This window comes from Dromiciops gliroides, chromosome 2, assembly GCF_019393635.1.
Source record: "Dromiciops gliroides isolate mDroGli1 chromosome 2, mDroGli1.pri, whole genome shotgun sequence".
Taxonomy (NCBI): Eukaryota; Metazoa; Chordata; class Mammalia; order Microbiotheria; family Microbiotheriidae; genus Dromiciops; species Dromiciops gliroides.
Genome location: NC_057862.1, coordinates 631,384,968 through 631,399,259, shown reverse-complemented (window position 1 = coordinate 631,399,259; position 14,292 = coordinate 631,384,968).

Genomic DNA, 14,292 nt, shown 5'->3' with positions numbered 1-14,292 from the left:
AATTAAAATTAAAAAAAAAAAAAGGATTCATGAGCAGATGGAAGATAATCTTAGAGGAAAAGGCCCTAGTACCTTAGAGGTGTTGAGAAAGCCTCCAGAAGGTCACTGTTGACCTTCTGGTTTTGAACAGATTTGAAGAAAGCCAGAGATTCTAAGAAAATATTCCATTACTATTCTCAGTTCAGAACTTTTGCCTTTGTTGCTCAGTTGTGTCAGATTCTTGATGAGCCTATTTGGGCTTTCCTTGGTAAAAGATGCCAGAGTTTTTGTTTGCTTTTGTTTTTTTTTGAATGAGTGGATCAAACAACAAAACATAGAAACAGTAACTTCATCTGAGAGAATGACAACAATGATACAAATAGACCAAAACTTAAGGGATGCAGCCAAAGCAATTCTTAAGGAAAATTTTACACAGCAAATTTTAAGTCTAGATGGATTTTTTTTCTTTTTTAAGGACAACATGGTTACCTCCTTATGGATTTAAATATTTCGTTATAGACAAATAAAAGTTTGATATTTATCACAATCTTTCTAAAACTCAAAGTTAAGAAAGTTCTAGCATTTAAGCAGATGTTGAACTTTCTGGTCACATATGACTTGATATCTATCTTTAGTTCGCCTCTGGCCTCTTTAGGACAGAGTGCTGCCATGAATTTGAAGGTTGATATTCCTGTCATGCCTGTGACCCTCTTCATTAACTGTATTCTTGGCCACAATTCACTCCTTTTTTTTTTCTCCTTTCATTGGATGCCCCATGCTTGTTTTTTGCCTTACCTCTGTGTTGTTTTCCATCATCTCTGCTTCTATACCATCAGAACTTTTAACTGGTTCAGAAATAGATCTTTCCTTTGCTATAGTGTCTTTAGAATGTAATCCAATTTTTCACACAAGCATATGATTGATTTAAGGAGGCATACAGCTCTATTCACGTTTTGCTCTGATGGATTTACTAAATCAAGTTTTCTTAACTGACAGGTAATTATTTTAAGAGGGTGATATAATAATAACTAATATTTATATAGTGTTTTAAGGTTTACAATGAGCTTTATAAATATTTCATTTTATTCTCAAAACAACACCAATGTTGTTAATAGGTGAGAGTTGTATCCCAATTTTATAAATAATAAAACTGAGGCAAACAGAGAGAAAGTGACTTGTCCAGGAACACACATATCATAAATATCTGAGGCTTGATTTGAACTTAGTTCTTCCTATCTTCCTATCTTAAAGTCCAGTCTTTATCCAGTGAGACAGCTCAGTAGCCCATAAAGACCCACCATCTTACTAGCAGTTTGAAGAAGCTGCAGAAAGACAGAATTTGTATCAACAGAAGGAAAGAGTTCCTAAAATTGAGAGATGTCCAAAGTGGAATGGGGTACCTCTGATTTAGTAAGTATTCAGTCAATGGAGATCTTTGAAACAGAGGATAAACATTTTTTGATTGGGGGATGCATTAGAAAGAGAATTCTTTTTTAAACTATTGATTAGTTTAGACACTATTTGAATTCCCTTAACTCTTGAGATTATGTGATTCTTTAACTCACCAATGCTCTATTTCACAAGGCATAAAATAGATAAAGTAACATTTACTACAGGTGCCTCATGAATTTTTGTAAGAGTTGTACTTTATAAACACTACATAAATATATAAATCTTGAAAATTATGTTTAATTGATAAATATTTTGGAACCAGTGTATGGTATACTGGAAATAACACAACCTTTAGGTTATAAAGACTTAGGTCAGAAGCATTGTGCAGACCCTTTTAGCTTTGATGCCATGGGCAAATCATTCTGAGCTGTCTTCTCATCTATTCTAACATCCTTGATTTGCAAAATAGATATTATAATAGTTAACTAACCTACCGTACCTTTCAAGATTTTATTTTGAAAGTGCTTTGTAAAGCTGAAAGCATATTACTTTGGTATTGTTAATTATTTTATAGCTAGGTAGTATGGGAGATAAAAAAAATATGGTACCAAACCTCAAATAACTTATTCTCTAGTTGTAAAAACAAAGATGGTTGAGAGTTAGGAGAACAGCAATCTTGTCTGGATTAAACAAGTCACTGTGAGTTTGGGTAAATCATTTCCATTTCACTGTTAGCCTTTGCTTATAGAACTGGGGCAAACAATTTGAATCTTATTTTCTATATAAAATAAAAAATGCAATAATGGAACTGAACATTATAAGTAAAAAGTTGTTATATAAGTCTTATAAGCAGGAAATTGCTGCTGGAGTTCAAAGGGGAGAAAGATCACCAGTCATAAATGAATTTGTCTGGCTTAGACATGGTATAGTAGAGCTGTGAGCATTCACATTTCATGGGCTGCTGCATGTCATAGGTGGGAAAGGAATTGTTTTATGGGGTGATTCTATTGAAACATTTTAAATATAAGTACCCTACAAAAAAGTTCCATTTTTCCAGGCCTAGCTGTGACTCTGAAGTTCACTATGTTATGAAGTGGTTTATGAAGGTTTCTACAGGAGACAGGGCTAGGTTTGGTGTATTAATAAATTGTTGTTGTTCAATTATTTTTCAGTCATGTCTGACTTTCTGTGACTTCTTTGTAGTTTTCTTGGCAAAGATACTGGAGCAGTTTGCCATTTCTTTCTCCAGCTCATTTTATAGATGAAGAAACTGAGGCAACAGGGTTAAGTGATCTGCCCAGGGTCACACAGCTAGTAAATGTCTGAGACCAGATTTAAACTCAGGAAAATGAGTCTTCTTGACTCCAGGCCCAGCACTGTATCCACTGAACCACCTAGCTTCCCATTTATAAGTAATGGGACTAAATAATAGAACTCATTCTCATCTGAAAAACAAGGATGTTATATATGATTTCTTATGGAGGCAGAATCTTCATTTTGGGGTGTGTGTAAATATCAACATCTATATCTGTCTATCTATTTAAAAATATGAATATGGTAAGGGGAAAAATGTGGTGGTAGTGGTTGTTGGTGGTGGCAGTTTCTCCAAGTAAAAGTCATTTTGAATCCAAGGGTTTAGAGGAGCAGGAGGTAGGGATTTGCTAGCCATTGTTAATGTAGTTACAAGCCCAGAGAAGCTAAATAGGCTCCCCAGGTCTAACTAGTATGGTCTGCAAGTTCCTTTGTAGAAGCTGGCTGTGACATGAAGCTCCCTCTCTTATTTATAATGGGGAAGGTGGAGGTGGGGGTTGATAATTTGTTTTACAGGAAACATTAAATTATCAGAATCATAAATAAACACTGATAAGACTGCTTTCTCTGTGCAGGGAATTATGCCCAATGTTAGGGAGACTGGAAGAAAAGTGATACAGAGATTGTGTCATTAAATATATTGGTTATGAGGTAGAGAGGATCTTCATGCTGGGAGTGCTATCCTTGCCATAGATATTGTGCACTCTGCAGATGAATCCCTAAACCAGGTGGCCTTTTAAGAGCAATTTATCTGGTGGGAAGGTGGGGCTTGTGAGAAGAATATTACTTTCACAGAATGCCAGAAAATGTTGGTAGTTGCAGGGTGTGGTCAAGAAAGAGCAAGAGGACTATTTAACCAGGTTGTTACTTCCTTGAGAATGGACATGCATGGACTTGTGGTCTCTCTGTCTTTCTGTCTCCATGTGTCTCTTTCTCTCTCTGTCTCTATCTCTTTGTATCTCTGTCTTTTTCTCTCTGTTTTCCTCTGTCTGTGCCCCCCCCATGCCCCAAAACCTCAGTTACCACTTATGAATTATAACTTTTATCTAATTTCTGTTATTCCATACAATGATGTAAGTGTATATGGGTGTGTTTTCCATCTCTAAGATAGTATGTTTTAACGTTTTAAAATCCCTTCCAGTTCTACTCTTATGTGATTCAAAGTGCACCTCTTCTGCTGCCAACACCTATTGGTTATCCCATTAGCTCTGAAAAGGAAACCGATTAAAAACTGGAACACAGGAGGCAGAATGAGATAATTAGATGAGCAAACACAACAGGGAAGAGTTAATAGGAAACACCATGAGTCAGAAACTTGCAATTTAAAACCATTAATTGAGGAGTAGCTCCCAAGGAAACTGAAATGCCTGTATCAAGGTGAAACACCAGCATTTCTCTGGCTGGTAGGTGATTCTTAATTGAGCAAAGATGATTCTATTGGAACGGAATTATTTTTGCTGAATGAGTGCCTCTTCTGAAACTCACCAGTAAAACAATATTTTAACTTTTCCTGTTGACATCTGAATCTTAGTTACTCGGATAATTATCCTTGATTAACTGCTCGGTTCCATTTATCAACCTTACTTAGAACATAAGGAATGAATGGTAGTATCACTAGGTAGAGAGGCAGAGTGATTGAGGGAACAAATTAACCTGATTAGGAACCAGGAGGCCTGACATCAACATAATTTCCTTGATAGCTGCCATTGGGCAGCTAGTGTCTCTATCATTTTTGTTACTGTCATAAGTTTATTATTTATTTTTACCCTAATCTGTTTTTTTTCCTATTTCTGATCCACTGTGCTTTATGTATATATGTGTGTATGTGTATATGTGTGTACATGTATCTCTGTGTAGATGTGTATGTATGTATAGATACATGTATTCATATGTGTGTGATGTACACATAGACATACATAAATGCACATGTGTGTGTGAAATATATATCCAAAATATACATGTGTGTATAGAGATAATTAAATCTATTTTGGAACCTATAATTTCTCCACTTTTGAGTACCATTCACCATTTGAAAGAGCTAATTCTCTGCTACCATTTTCACTGTGCTTATGACTACAAGGACTTTATGACAATGATTCAGCTGTTCTCTCCCCCTGGAAGTTAGTTAGCATCTGTAATCCTCTGGCCTTGCAAGATCCTTTTTCTTTCTTTTTTTTCCCTTTTTTCTTTCTTTTTCTTTTTTATTCTTTTTATTCTTTTTTTTTTAGGGGCCAGTGTGGGTCAAGTGATTTGGCCAGGGTCACAGAGCTACTAAGTGTCAAGTGTCTGAGATGGATTTGAACTCAGATCCTCCTGAATCCAGGGCTGGTGCTTTATCTACTGCACTACCTAGCTGCCCCTGCAATATCCTTTTATTATGCAGGCTCCTATCTCCCATTGATGAGTTCCTTTTGTGGGCTGTGTTTTGGGAATGTGCTGTTACTGACCATGGTTTCTTTCAGTCATGGTTGTATTTATGATTCTAAAGATTTTACCACCATACCCCTGTATATGTATTTCTGACTCCTCCACCCCAACTTTTATGTAGTGTCTTCAATTATTAAGAATTTCTTAAGGACTTTTTATAATTTATCTTTTTATCCTTGGACTTAGCATAATGCCTGACTAATAATGCTTAAAAAAGATTATTACTTCCCTCCCACCTGCCACCAGCAATCCACAAATGAAACCAATCAAAATTTGAATGAGGCTTGCCCTTATACTTCATCACCTTCGTAATCAGCATTCTACATCCTTCAAATGGAGATAATCAAAGGTGGATATTTCTCAATTCCATTACGTAGATTGTGGAACTCAACCAGGGCATATCCTCAGCTGACTTTCCCCGATGTATCCTTTTCCATACTTAGATAGTAATTATAGAATATTTACGGGACACAGTTCTGAACCAAAGGTTATGAGAAAAGTAAGGTAGTTGAGTAAATAGAATACTGGACTTGGAGTCAGGAAAACATACATTTCTATCCTATATTTGACAACTATAGCTCCGTGACCCTATAAAAGTCACTTAGCCTCTGTCTACCATAGTTTTCTCATCTGTGAAATATGGATAATAATATTACCTACCTCATGGGGAATTAAATAAGATGGGTAAATCACTTAGTACAGTGTTTTACACTTATAAAAGCTTTTTCACTTCCCTCAAATTTTTGAGTGTATTTTAGGTCTCCCTCACACCAGTCCATCCTTGATGTTCTCTAAAATTGATAAAGCACAGTTCTGACCATGTCACTCCCCATTTGTCTTCCCATCACCTTAACGTTCAAAAGGGGAATTTTCACATTCAAAGCACTTCATATCCTGAACTACTTTTTTCTCTTTTTATACCTTATATTCTATGATAGAATGGTACTGCCCTTCATGCTGTTCCTTGCACAAGACATTCCATCTCTTCCCTTAGCATTTTCACTAGGATACCTCATGCCTAGAATTCTCTCCCTTCTTATCTCTACCTACTAGATACCTTGGCATTGCTCAAATCTTGGCTAACGTTCTACTGTCTACAAAAAGGCTTTCTCAACTCCCTTTACACTAATCCTTTCCCTCTATAGGTTATGTCAAATTTTTATATATAATTTATTCCGTTTTTTTTTCACTGTGTCTCCCTTACTGCTATCACACTGTCTTTTGCCTTTCTTTGTCTCTTTAGTGTTTACTTAGAAGCATGCTTGAGATATAGTAGGTGTTTAATAAATATTTGATGACTGATTAACTACCAGGAGCTGGGCAGTGTGCCTCAGGGGTCTTCTGAAATTGTGGATTGTCATTGTTTTGATCACAGCACTTAGAACTTTAAATGATTTTTTTCATTATAGTTATTTTAAAGTGCATTCTCATTTGGATCTCTTAATTTTTACTTTGTTTCCAAACCTTTTATGATGTGATATTTTAGTATTGTTTTTCTGATTCTGCTTACTTCACTATGAATACATTCATATACATCTTTCCATGTTTCTTTGAAATCATTTTGGGGGCAGCTAAGTAGAGCAGTTGATAAAGCACTGGCTCTGGATTCAGGAAGATCTGAGTTCAAATCCGGCCTCAGACACATAATACTTACTAGCTGTGTCACCCTGGGAAAATTACTTAACCCTCATTGCCCTGCCAAAAAAAAAAGAAAAGAAAATCATCTCTTTCCTCATTTGTTACTGTAGTTAATTGATTCCAAGTTTGCCTATTAAGAGTAACAACCGTTAACTTGATGTTTTAAATGATCTAATGACAGTGTTATGTGTGTACCCTCTGGCCTTTTCAAACACTTTACCACCATAACAGCATAAACAGAAGGGGGTCACACAGGACTGAGGACCATGATGTATTACTGTATTATGTCATTTCTGGCTTTTAATAAATTATTTATTCACCATAATGTTAGTGATGTTTTGGTCTGTACTTATATTTCCTTTTGGAAACAAGGCACAGTCTTCCTCTGGACTTTATTTAAAGTTATATCAGAATGGAAAACTTGTAAGATCATGAGATCTACTGGCCTAGCACATATTAACTCAGGTTTCCCTCCTTGCTACACTGAAGCATGAGAGCAAGTTTTTTCTTGTTTTTGGTGGTGGTGATGGTATTGGCAATGGTGGTAGTGGTAATGGTGGTAGTGTTTTCTTTTTTCCATGAAAGGAATATGGCATATAATTGTTATTTGTTTTGTTTTAAGTGCATCCATATGTTTGTATTCGAGGTGAGTGGTAAACTAGTCACTCATCCATATAGAGAGTTCCTCGTGAGGGGGAATCTTCCTACCAATGGAAATTGACATCTCCACAATATATGGTCTTTAAGATTCCCCTGGGATCCAGAGAAATTAAAGGTGTAGGTCATATAGCCACTACATATCAGAGATGGAATTTGATTCTGGGTCTTCCTAACTCTGAGGCAAACTTTCTGTCCACTTGTCTGTGTTGCTTCTTTCAAGGAGATTTCATTTTTGATTGGATGCAATATCAAGGAAAAAGCATGACACAGTGAAAAGAATGACAGGTTTTGAATCATGAATATATGAGTTCAAATCTCCCCTCTGGCTGTATGACCATGAGCAAATCACAACCTTCCTGAGCCTTAGTTTTCCCTTTATTAAATAATATTTTAGTACTACTTGCCTTACGGGGTTATTGTGAGAAACAACTAAAATAAATTATAATGATCCTTAGAAACAAACAAACAAAAAAGCTTCTGGTTTTATAATCATTTTAAATATATGTAAGGAATATTGAAGATAGCTTGCTTCTGTTATAAACATGACTTATCTTGCCATTGTTATACATGTTATACTTTTTTCTGAAAATTTTCATAAATGGGATATCATTCCCTTAAAGCTTACAGCCCTAAATTTTACTCAACTAGGTCTCGCTGGCCAATCTCTCGCATTTCCTTTGCAGTGACAACAGAAATGGGTCACCAAAAAGGTATTCCTAAGTAAAAATCAATCACTCTCTTTAAAACTCAAGATCCTTAACCATGATATCCTTAATTTTTAGTTATGTAGTATTTATTCAGGAGTTCCCATATTGATATATGTGATATATTAGGTTGTACAGTATATAGAGTTCTGGAGTCAAGAAGACCTAAGTTCCTATCCTCCATCAGATACTTACTAGCTATGTGGCCCTAGCTAAATCCCTTAATATATTTGTACCTCAGTTTCCTTATAGGTAAACTGGATATTTTAATGCCACCTATCTACTAAATGTATTATGGGGTCAAATGAGATAAAATATTTAAAATATTCAATTTACTTAAAATTTATTTCATTTAATTATATAAAATTTATTTAAATATATTTTAAAAAATCCTTAATGCTATATAAATGCCATTTCATTATCATCATTACTACTCCTGCTGCTGCTGCTACTGCTACTAATATTACTACTATTCCTACTATTACTACCTGGTATAAACTGTTAGGCCAGGTCTCAAGAAAACCCTCTTGGAAGCTCATCTTTGAATTCTTTTCTCATTATCATCATCTTTCTCATATATATTGTACTTTAAGATGTGCAACACATTTTACATGCAGTACTTCATATGATCTCTGTTGTTCAGTTCATATCCACACTCTGACACTTAATAAATGTATGTTGATAAACAAATCAGGAAGGAATTTGATCCTCAGGCAATGCTCTTTAGACTTATCTACTATGTCATTAGACAGATAAATTGTGTATTTGTCTTACACTAATGAAATCCAACATCTTTGGTTTATTCGTGTTAGCTATTATTATTTTGTGTATATAACCTATTGGATCATAATATTTCAGAGATAGGAGGGACCTCAAATATCATCCAAACAGATGCTAAATAAGAACAATACTCTACAACAGAAGCATTGGGTTCATCAGCCAAGAGTGCAGCAGAACCATTTGAAAATGGAACTGGGGAATTTAAATAAATAAATAAATAGATAAAATACAACAGAACACATATAATGTTAAGATATGGTTTTCTAAGTCAATATGCTGCCAGCAGATATCCTAATGTGAGTCATAGTGGCTCTATTTCTATTTCAGTTTTTCACATCTGGCAACTAGATATCCAGTTTTTGCTTTGAAGATGTCTAGTGAATGGAACCTACCATCTCCCAAGGAATCCTCTTACCCTTTTGTGGAGTTCCCATTCTTAGGAAGCTCTCCCTTATATCTAACCTTATTTTGAGTTTTTGTCTTTATTGGCATTTTGTTTTTCATGTATTCCTCTACTTTCTTAACTGCCTCCTTCATTGCTATTTAGTAATTCAGTTCCATAAGCATATCCTAATTTCATTCATTCATTCATTCATTCAGGATGCTTTTATTAAGTTCCTATTTTGTATCATAGACTGCATAAGGTACTTAGGAATTTAGAAGAAGACATAATAAAACATTGACCTCAACCATCTTCTGATGTAATAAGCAGCATCAGCAAAGTACACAGATAATTTACTTCCATAATTCAAAAGATCTATAGTTTCATTAGCATAGTCTTTTCCTCCATAGATTTAGATTTCATTCTTGTCTTGGAATTTTATGGTTGGCTATAACCAAAATAAATCACACCTCCTTGTGGCTAAACATGTAGTGACAATCCTCCACATTTATCTAGGGACTGACTCTTGGATAATAGGTACCTTGTCCAATATTGGGTCCCTTCTTGAAGACTTTTCAGGTTCCTAGGACATTTCTGGGATTATTCTTTGTTGGTAAAACACTGAAAAACTTAAGGTCCATTCCATACTATGGGGACGTAGCAGGGAAAGAAAAAAAAAGTTTATGGCATAGCTAATGGCTTATAAACATATATGCATGCATGCATGTGTATGTACGTATATATTGAGGTATAACTTTCATTATAATAATATAATAAATCAAGGATGAAGTTAGTGCAAGCATTATTATTGCCTATTCCAGATGGAGAAACTGAGGCTCAGAGAGATTACCCATGTATTGCACAGCTATGCAGACATAAAACTAGAAATCACATTCTGGTCTTTTGATTTCAAAGTCAAATGCTTCTACAATTCAACGTATTGTAGACATTAGACTACATTTAATGTGAATGATAATGAGGTCAAAGGAATGGCAGATTATTTCTAGTGGAGTTTTGAAATCATCAAGCACAACTATCGCCCTCTTTCACAAAATATTCTGTCACAACATTTCAGACATAGAAGTTGCTATGTGTTTACCAGTGTGCTCAGAGACTTACCTCCACCTGCCTTGAAAAATGGGAATGCTGGGGCAGTTAGATGGTGCAGTGGATAGAGCACCAGCCCTAGAGTTAGGAGGACCTGAGTTCAAATCTGGCCTCAGACACTTAACACTTACTAGCTGTGTGACCCTGGGCAAGTCACTTAACCCCAATTGCCTCACAAAAAAAGAAAAGAAAAGAAAAAAACCTTCAAGAAAAATGGGAATGCTTTCTTGAGGAGATAAAGAAAGATTTTGTTCATCTATTCTCCTAGATTCTTCCTGGACCAAGGGCATATGTGGTCCAAATATTGTGGAAGAGGCCAGAGCATTCATTCAAGTTCATTAATACACCAGACCCCACAGAAGCTGCTTAGATTATATTGTCCCATATTTGTGTGTGAGAGACAGAAACAGGGAGACATAGAGAGGAAGAGACAGACAGAAACATAGATAGAGAGACAGGGAAAGAGAGAGACAGAGACACAGAGAGACAGACAGACGGCAATGGAGAGATAGTGAGACAGTAACAGAGAGACAGAGAAAGGGGGGTGGAGGAAGGGAGAGAAGAGACAGACACAGAAAGACAGAGACTTAGGGAGATGGACAGAGAGACAGACAGAGGGAGAAAAAATAATTCCTATCTCAAAGGCTCTGCAAAGAAGGTCCCATCCTCTTGAAATCTGTATACAATGGAATAGAACAATTAGAGGGAGAGATAAGATATTTAGGCATTTTATATTGTACAAATAGGTAAATCTTATGCTTAGTTCTCATTATGTCTATTTTATCAAAACTCTTTAGCAATATTCTATAAAACAGTTTTCCCTAGTGTTCATTACCCATAACAGTCTGGTGTTATATCTCCAACAGTATCTCATATAACATCTCTTCCTTAATTTTTTGCCAAACTGGGCTATTTCCAATCCCAAGAGTATACCCTGAGCTCATTCAGCACCATCATTTTGATCATGCTATTTTATAACCCCGGGCAGCTATGTAGTACAGTGGATAGAGCCCTGGAGTCAAGAAGACCTGAAATCAAATCTCTCCTCAGACACTTACTATCTGTGTGATGCTGGACAAGTCATTTAACCCCAGTTGTCTTAAACATCCAGGGCCATCTCCAGTCATCCTCATGAATATCTTGCCACTGGAATCAGATGGTGCTGGAGGAGAGAGTGATGTTGGTGACCTTATACAGCCTTCCCTCACTTAAATCCAATTCAGTGTAAGTAATGACATCACCCTGATACCATGGTCCTCTTTCAGAATGAAGGACAAAAAAAAACAAAAAAAACAACACACAACAATAATCATAAACCAGGAAATTCTTTCCTTCCTTTCTTTTCCTTAAATCCTTACCCATCATTTAAAACCAACTCATTTACCATCTACTTACCCTAAATCTTCTTTCAAATTCCTATCATTGAGGACCCCTTCCTCTCAACACAGATTGACCTTGTTTTGAAACTTCATCAAATATTCAAGCATAACTGTTTGTTATTATTAGCTTTGATCTTGTCATATTTTCCTGTGGGGCTGTGAGATCCATGAGTGCTGGTCTGGGTGGTATTTAAATTTTCTATCTCCTTCAAGATAAAGAACAGTACTCTTTATTATGGCAAACATTTCATTTGTTGAATGAATAAAAATGATTTTACCTTCTTCCAAAGGTCCATGAATCCCTATCATATGAGGATTAGTCAAAGGAATTGGGCATGTTTAACGTGGGGAATAGTGAGAGGGGATCAGATGGTTTTCTTCAACTATTTGAAAGAGTGAATCTAATTGGCACTGGAGAGTTTGGGATTTTGAGTTAGCAAGGCTTAGGACCAAATTGTACCTCCAGACATTTAATAGCTTTGTGACTCTGAAGAAGTCCCTTAACTTCTCTCAGATTCAGTGTTCTAAAGTGTAAACTAGAGATTATAAAATGATTTAACTCAAAGGGTTATTGTGAGGATGAAATTAGTCACATAAACCTGAAAGCATTATACAAATGCTAGCTGTCATTATGAAACTTGTTATCTTTAGGTTCAAAGATGGGAAAATTTGTTTGATGTTCAGGAAAAACTGTTTAATAAGAGATCTAATAAAAATACTGCCTAATAATAATAAATTGAAATGAGATAATTGGCGAGGTGTCATGTTCTCTTTCCTTTGGAGGTCTTCAAGCAGAGGGTGAATGAACAATCATTTGCTGAGGATGAAGAGCTGGAATTCATTTTATATACAATTGGAAAGAGATGGTCACTCAAGTCCCTTCCAACTCTCAAATCTGTGATGCTATGAAAACAGTGCCTCGGTTTCCACATTTCTTTTTTTTTATTTTTATTTTTTAGTGAGGCAATTGGGGTTAAGTGACTTGCCCAGGGTCACACAGCCAGTAAGTGTTAAGTGTCTGAGGCCAGATTTGAACTCAGGTACTCCTGGCTCCAGGGCTGGTGTTCTATCCACTGTGCCACCCACATTTCTTTGTGGGTTTTTTTTTTCAGGGCAATGGGGGTTAAGTGACTTACCCAGGGTCACACAGCTAGTAAGTGTCAAATGTCTGAGGCTAGATTTGAACTCAGGTACTCTTGAATCCAGGGCCAGTGCTTTATCCACTGCGCCACCTAGCTGCCCCCCCCTCCACATTTCTTTAAGTGTGGAGATTGATAAAATGAGGAAGCATTGTGTAGTGGAAAGAGAAGAGGCTTTTGAAGTAGAACAATCATGTTCAAAGCTGAGATCTGCCACATTCTGGAGATGTAACCATGAGTAAATGACTAACTCATTTTGCATCTCAGTTTCCTCATGTCAGATTAGATTGCCAGAAACATTGACATCTGAGTTCCCTTCCACCTCTAACATGCTATGTTCTTAAATGCTTTTCAGTACTTGGATTCTATTTTCTTTGATTTGATATTCTGTTATAAAATTCTTTCCAGCTCTGTAATTCTATAATCTGTAAGATTCCTTCCAACTCTGCCCATTAGTCTAAATACCCACGCAAAAAATAAATGAAAGACATTTTTTTATACAAGGTTAATCATTCCAAACTGAGCCCCCTTCATTGAACATTTTGTATCAGGTCCTTTTGGTCTCCATGTCCCTCAAGTACTACAGAGAAAATTAGTACCAAGGATCTTGCCTTGCCGTTTGTCAAAAGAGCTGTCCTTTTTGTTATCTTTGAAACCAGCCCTGACATTTTAATGGGATGTAATTATTCTAATAAGAAGCCATTATAAGGGCAGTGTAGAGGTCATTTTGGGAAAACATTTTCCCTCCTGTTTGAGGACTTGTAATGAAGTCTGTTGATCTTTGAAAATACAGTAGGCATTCATTTTCCCCATCTGTAAAATGAGGGGGTTGTTCTAGATGACCTCTGAGGTCTCTTCCAAGTCTGACATTCTATTATTTGATAAATAAAATGAAAGAGTTTGTGCAAGAAGAGGCATGGGGGGGTGTTCCTGTAATATATGTGCACTTATAGATCAAAGACCAAACTAATGACTATATTTTCAGGCATTTAAAATTCCTTTTAAATAAATCTTCATAAAGCCTTTCAGACTTTTCTATCCCCTAGCCCATAATAATAGAATCCATGAGTTGCACTTTTAATCTGTCCTGTTCTCCAGCCTTTAAAAAACCTCACCTAATTATATTGGTTTAAAATTGACAATGTAATGATGACCTATGGAAGGCATTATTTTTCCCCTGTGCTAAGCTTCACTTCCTCATCGCCAAAACAAAGGTTGATTGTTGCCTCCCACCCCCCACCCCCAACCCGATTTTATGTATGGGCTGTTTCTCTGCTTTCACTACTTACTAGGAAAATGTAACTGTCCTCCAAAGCCATTAGTATTCAGTGGGGAGAATTTGTGTTTTGTGTTGGAGGCAGTTCACATTAAGCTCAAGGTCTTAATACTCTTTT